Raw genomic sequence first — 7345 nt, 5'->3', positions numbered from 1 at the left:
TTCTTTCCACATTGTCTATTACGACTTCATTATAGCCATCAATATATTTTTTTTTCAAGCCTTTGGTAAGGCTCATTTTCCCTTTTCGTATTATTATTTCGTATTATTTTGTTGCTTTTTCTATTTAGAAATGGGATTAAAATCTTGTTTTCATCTTCATCGTTTTACTTGATTGGTCAGTTTGTAAACAATGGAACTTTTTGGTGAAACAGAGATTGAAAAAAATTCGACATTTACATGGTAAGTCAAGTTCATTTCGATCATTGGAAAGGTTAGATTAATTCTTTTTTTCTTGTTCATCATTTTTCTTATCAAGTCGCTAGTGAAGCCTTTTTATCTTGTGTCCGTTTTTCATCTGACAATCACATCTACACGGATGATGTTGGATTAATGGAGAGAGTTAATGTCTCTCAGTTTTTACCGAACCTCAAGGTGAGATCATTGCTTAGGGATAAGAGACAAAATGACTTATCAATTTATTTCCAATTTAAACTTTTCCAGTTTTTATCCCTGAGTCCTATTCATGGTGACAAATGTACTGGTAAAATGATGGTCAATATTTTGTCATCAACAGCGAACCCCCTGGTTGGATTTATGTGTGAAACTCAATGTTGTTCCAGCAATATAGTCCAACACTCTGGTCAAGTCCATGTCGATGAGATTGTTAAACACTGTGGCAGTCTCGAGTATATGAATATATTGGATGAAGATTTTCTTGAAAGTTATTTCTTTAAATATAAATTCGGACAAAATTTGAAACACTTTGACGGTCATATCATATGGTGCATCGATGATGAGGAAGATGAAGATGAAGATGAAGATGTGGATTATGATTCCATGGAGGAAGAAATAAGTTTACTATGTCGCTACTTGAAGCAAATGCCAAATCTTGAAGTTCTGAATCTGGGAAAACCACTAAGTAAATATATTAATATCAAATAAGTTATTGATCATCTATACTAATCGTTTTTTTCGCCATCAGTTGAACCTCGTCTTTGGCCTTTACCAAAAATGAAACTGAAAGAGATTCGATTCGAAGACATGTCATTGAGATCGCCAGTCTTCCAGTTCTTACCTTTGTTCCCTGATTTACAAACTATCCGTTTGGATATTCGTTAAGTCAAGGATAAAGGTTTTTCTGATTCGTATACGCATCTGAATGTTCAAGATGTAGTTTTGGACATAAACGATGTAAGTTTTTCATCTTTATTTATTTTTATTATTCTAATTTTAATTACATTTATCATTCAGCATCAAGACTCACCCGCCGGATTACTGAATCCAATTAAAAGTATTTTGGTCAAGTTCCCTAATTGTACAAACCTGTACAGCGATTTCGTACGGACGATAACTAAAGAAGATCTTATCGAGATAATCAAAATTTTGCCGAATTTAACTCTTATTGTCTTGAATAGGAAGAATTGTGGAGATGCAAATACTATTGAGACACTCGATAAGTTCTGTAAATCAGTCGGTCGAAGAATAAATTTTATCTTGTATGGCGATGGCCGAAGTGATCCAAGACGGACTCGCTCTTATACTTGCTTTGCATTGAACGAAGATGTTGCGAGTCCTTTAAAGATCGATAATGAATTCTTACAAAAGTACGTTTATTGAAATTCGTATTAATTAAGCTCGAATTTCTAATCACTTCAACTTTTTTACTCAGTATAACCTTAAATTCAAATTTTGTTACTCATCCAGCTACAGAGACCAGAAATTACCTTTCAGACCCTTGAATCTAATTAAAAGTATTATGATCAAGTTCCTTAATTGTACAAACGTTTGCATTCAGTTCATGGAAAGGTTTTCGATAACTAATGAGGATTTGATCAAAATTCTGCCGAATTTAACTCTTTTTTATCTTGGATATTTAAAACGTGGGGGATGCAAATACTAAATGTACAACAATGATACAATTGATAAATTCTGTCAATCAACAGGTCGTTGAATATCCTTTTACTTGCTTCGCACATGGAAATTGCACACTTAGAACTGGTTTATATACACGATACGCATTGAACGAAGATGTTGCGAATCATTTGAAGACCGGCAACAAATTCATTCGGAACTTTTTTTGTTGCGAAAAAAATGAATTGAATTTATCTTAAATCAATTGATTGTTCAACATTGGGTTTTTCTCATTGAATGTAACGAACAGTGAAAATTATCTTGAGGCCCAATAATCTTGTATCGTTTTCGATCTTGATATTAGCTTTTTAAACTTTTCAAAGCGCGATCCAGTCATCTCTCGCTCTCTCCTGCTGTTGCTATTAACTTTAGATTGTCAAGACGATTCGGTTTCTAATTGTCAAGTGTTTTGTTTACTAGTTACTTGAATCAATACATGTAAATGTTTCAAATCATTTATTTGAGCAATAAAAACTTTTTTAATCTTTGATAAATAAGAATATTATTTAATCATCAATTCAAGAGAATAAAAAAATATCTCCGAATGATTTTAGCTGAAAACTGAGCTTCGAAGCTTCGTTATTTCTGGTATCCTTTCGATTGGTCGGTAATTATAAATCGTAAAGTGAATTTAGATAATTGTGCTTTATTGTTCATCTATTGATTCAATTTTGCATCTAGAAAAGGAAAAGTCTTATTCAATCTCTTATCGATAAGTTGAATAAGATTGATTATTCGAGATAATCTGACCGCAGTTTCATCCAATTTCTGCAGATTGTTGATTAACTGGATGAAATAAACCTAAGAAACGAAAACAAGTTAAATCAATTACAATTAAACAGAAACTTAATTGGTGATTAAAATATTCTCTTCGCATTGAAGACTTCAATATTTCATTTGTTTTCTAGAAATAGTTACATTTGTTACAATGGAATTGGGTAAATTACCATATAATTGTTTATCGTATAAATTTGATTTTTTTTTCGAATCTTGAACAGCTTTTGAATCTGTCAACAGGTAAGAGAACTTTTTTGCTTTTTTTATTTAGAAATGAGATTAAATTCTTGTTTTCATCGTTTTCAACTTGATTGGTCAGTTTGTAAACAATGAAACATTTTGGTGAAACGGCGACTGAAAAAAATTCGACATTTACATGGTAAGTCAAACGCATTTCGATCATTGGAAAGGATATTTAATTCTGTTACTCTTTTGAATCATTCTTCTAATTAATTAAGTCGCGAATGAATCCAATTTACCATTTACCTATTTCTCATCTTATAATCATATGGTTACGGATGATGTTGGATTAATGGAGAGAGTAAATGTCTCTCAGTTTCATCAATTTACATGTATTTCCAATTTAAACTTTTCCAGTTTTTAACCCTAAGTCAGGAGCTGTATGAAACATGCACTTGTAAAATGATGGTCAATGTTTTGTCAACGGCGAATCCACTGGTCGGACTCACTGTCTTATGAATTTATCTCGAATCTGACCTTGCAGCATCTCCCAATCATCTTTACACGAACGATGTTGGATTGATGGAGAGAGTAAATGTCGCTCAAATGTTTCCAAATCTCAAAGTGAAGCCATTTATCAAGAAGAAAAAATCTTTTCTAATCAATTTTTCCACCGAACTCGCAGTTTTTCACGAAAGATGGTTCGCTCGAAACCACGTGTACCTGTAAAATGTTGGTCAATGTATTGTCAACTTCGAAACCTTTGACTGTACTCATTTGTGAAGCTCCGTGTCTTTCCGCGGGTCCTATGACTATAGACTTTTGCTGTCACGTCGACATCGACGATATTGTTAAGCACTGTGGTAGCCTCGAATATCTTGATTCATTGTATCGACCTTTTCTTGGCAGTTATTTCTTGAAATTTGGTCAGAATGTGAAATATTTTGAAGGTTCAATTGAAGGATACGACGACGATGAGGAAGATAAAGATTATGATTTCATGCTCAAAGAAATCTATCTACTGTGTTACTACTTGAAACAAATGCCAAATCTTGAAGTTCTGCGTCTGAGAGAGCCACCAAGTAATTACATTAATTTATTTGTTACTATCTGAAATCATTTGGTATACTAATGACTTTTTTCTTACTTAGTTGAACCTCGTCTTTGGCCTTTACCGAAAAACATGAACCTGAAACAGATCTATTTTGAAAATATATCGACAAAAACATTGGCCTTCCAGTTCTTATCTCGTTTTCCAAATTTGCGATGTGTTTCTTTTAGCATTCGACCAGTGAGAGGTGAAGATGAAATTTTCGAAGTTTCTAATACTTACCGAATATCCAAGATTGTGCGTTTAATATTGAAGGAATAGTAAGTTTTCTGTGGTATTTTATGAATTAACCTTAATTGCGAATTCTTATTTATCATTCAGCATCAAAACTTGCCTGTCGGATCGTTTAAGCTGATTAAAAGTATTATGGTCAAGTTTCCTAATTGTACAAACCTGTGCATTTATCTCCTGAGAAATATTTTAATAACTAATGAGGATTTGATCGAGATAATCAAAATGTTGCCCAATTTAACTCTATTAGTCTTGAATATAAAGAATTGGGGAGATGCAAATACTATTGAGATAATCGATAAATTCTGTCAATCGTCAGGTCGTCGAATATCCTTTTACTTGTTTCGCGATGATCGAATATGGAATCGCACGACCTGGATTGGATCATATACACGATATACATTGAACGAAGATGTTGCGAATCATTTGAAGACCGAAAACAAATTCATTCGGAGCTTTTTTCGTTGTTAATGAAAAGAATTCAATTTTTCTTCAATCAATTGATTGTTCAATATTCGGTTTTTCTTATTACATGTAACGACAAGCGAAAATTCTGCACTTTAGTTTTTAAACTTTAAAGTGTCTATTCACTAGTTAATTGAACCAATAAATGTCTCAAATGATTAATTCAAAGTTATCTTCCAAAGCCTTTCTCCTCATAAAGATGAAGTTAGTTCTTTAAAAATCATTTAGTGATACAATACAAAATGTAAAAGATAAAAATGGTTTCCGATATACATAATTGTCTGGACAATTAAGATAAATCTTATTTGTTTAGGAAAATAATCCATTAATAAATCCATTCAAGTCAAAGAGTTTTTTAATCTTTGATAAAATTGAAAAATTGATTCATGAAGATAATAGATGTTGATTGATATGATATTTGAATAAACGATAAAAGTGATTAATGAAAATATCTTTTTGTTCAAGAGAATCAAAAAAATATCAGCAAATGATTTCAGCTGAAAAACTGAGCTTCAAAGTTTCGTTGTATTTTCTGGAATCCTTTCGATTGATCGGTAATTATAAATCGTCATGTAAATTTAGATAATTATGCATCGTTGTTTCTTGTCCTCGTCACCAATTCCAGCTTTGATAGCTTCCATAATTACCTGGAGATTGGATGATAAAAAATGTCAATTGAGATCAAATTGTACATATGAATAAATAATAAAATAAATTACATTTTCTATTCCAACAAGACTTTTAGCTGAACATTCAACGTAACAGGAAGCATTCAGTTTACGAGCTAAGGACACTCTGCAAAAAATTAGACTTTTTAGTTAAGAGTTGAGACTTTGTGTATTTGTAGGGCCAAAAATATAAAGTCTAAATATGTTTATCTTTCTGGTCTGATCAGTAGTTTTCGAGAAGTTCGAAGTTTAAACTTCAGGTCCCTTTTCTCAGAAACGATAAATTTTTATCGACAACCATTTATTTTGACATTTTCAGACACAGAAAAATGTTTTGGTGAAATGTCCTGGTCATAATCCGTTGTATTGGATAAATGATTGTCTTGTCTCTGTGTCGAGAATGATCTGAACTTACTTGACTACCCAATATTGTGGATCGAGCACTTTCCATTTGATCAACAGTTTTACCGGAATGAGAGTGGCCTTTGATCTTCGAGAACTAATATCTCCGTAAGTACAATACTTAGAAATGTCTGAATTGTTTTTACCTCGAAAAATTGTGTGTTCTAGCTGAGATTATAGCTGATTCAAAGTTATACTAAAAACACCCAAATATTTTAACTTTTGTTCGAATGAAATATTATTTTATTAAACATTCTCGAACTATTTATAACAAAATTGGCCGATCTGCATGACCAGAAAACGATCGATTCTTATAGTTTTGGTTAAATGACGATGATTAGACTTATTCAGACATTTCTAAGTATTGTACTTACGGAGATATTAGTTCTCGAAGATCAAAGGCCACTCTCTCATTCCGGTAAAACTGTTGATCAAATGGAAAAAGTGCTCGATCCACAATGTTAACCCATATTAGGGTAGTCTCAGAAATAAGTTTCAGATCATTCTCGACACTAGAGACTAATCGCGGTCCATTTATTTAAATACAACGGAATTATGACCGGAGCACTTTGGACATTTTTTTCACCAAAACAAATCTAATTTTCTGTAAGGGCATGAAAAGTTGTCGGTAAAATAAAAATTTCATGATCTAAAAATTTATCGTTTCTGAGAAAAAGGGACCTGAAGTTTAAACTTCGAACTTGATTTTCTCGAAAACTACTGATCAGACCAGAAAAAGATAAACATATTTAGACTTTATATTTTTGGCCCTACAAATACACAAAGTCTCAACTCTTAACTAAAAAGTCTAATTTTTTGCAGAGTGTCCTTTACGACCCATGTCCGTGGTAATAAAAGTTTCCTCAGATCCATTTGATTGAGATGTCAAGTCGATGCACTTTGATCGATACCAAGGAGATGAGGATTTATCATCAGGTCTGAGATCACTTTTGGTTCCAACCAAAACGAACGGGACTTTCGGTGCATGTTCCCTGATTTCTGGAAACCATTTAGTTGTAATATTTTGATAGGAATTTAAATTGGCAACACTGAAACATAATAGAAACACATTGGTCTATGGGAAGAGAGAGAGAGAGAGAGAGAGAGAGAGAGAGAGAGAGAGAAGAAGAGAGAGAGACAAATCAAATTTGTAATCACAAATAATAACTAATGCCAACTAATGTAATAGTAGTTCCATATTTATCACTAAATAAACTACATCTGATAAGTAATAATTGAATTGAAATCCAAATAAAGAAAAAAATAAACCAAATCGATGAAATTATCACATTTATCAATTGGGAATAAACCCTAAATAAATTATTAAATTATCATCATCATTATGAATTAATTGAAAATCAATTTAAATCAAATCAATGAAAAACGAACCAAAACAATTGATTCAACCTAAATCAATTCAATTCAATACAATCAATGTTTAAGAGACAAACAAGTTAATTGTCTTAACATATTCTGAAAATTAAAAGGATTATTATAAGTTGCTTGAAATTGATTTGCTATTTTAATCCTTTGCTCTTTTGAATTTTGCTCAAACCTTTTGGCTCTTTTGAAGTACAATCAATTTGTGTTCATACTTTCA

At 32.0% G+C, this 7345-nt stretch overlaps 2 long non-coding RNA genes across 2 annotated transcripts; one reads left to right on the top strand and one right to left on the bottom strand.

Annotated features, from left to right (window-relative positions):
• Positions 1–844: 844 nt before the first annotated feature.
• Positions 845–2138, top strand: LOC128387875 (uncharacterized). Its single transcript, XR_008325191.1, has 3 exons — positions 845–919; positions 983–1191; positions 1252–2138. It is a non-coding gene; the product is annotated as an uncharacterized LOC128387875 (long non-coding RNA).
• A 2878-nt stretch (positions 2139–5016) lies between these two features.
• LOC128387868 (uncharacterized) lies at positions 5017–5463 on the bottom strand. The gene is made up of 2 exons (XR_008325186.1): positions 5395–5463; positions 5017–5322 (listed from the first exon to the last, which is right to left on the bottom strand). It is a non-coding gene; the product is annotated as an uncharacterized LOC128387868 (long non-coding RNA).
• Positions 5464–7345: the final 1882 nt, after the last annotated feature.

The sequence above is a fragment of the Panonychus citri genome, unplaced genomic scaffold, assembly GCF_014898815.1.
Source record: "Panonychus citri isolate SS breed McGregor unplaced genomic scaffold, ASM1489881v1 Contig00003, whole genome shotgun sequence".
In the NCBI taxonomy this organism is placed as follows: Eukaryota; Metazoa; Arthropoda; class Arachnida; order Trombidiformes; family Tetranychidae; genus Panonychus; species Panonychus citri.
The sequence above is the reverse complement of the archived record's forward strand: the minus strand, read 5'-3'. Positions and strand labels throughout refer to the sequence as shown.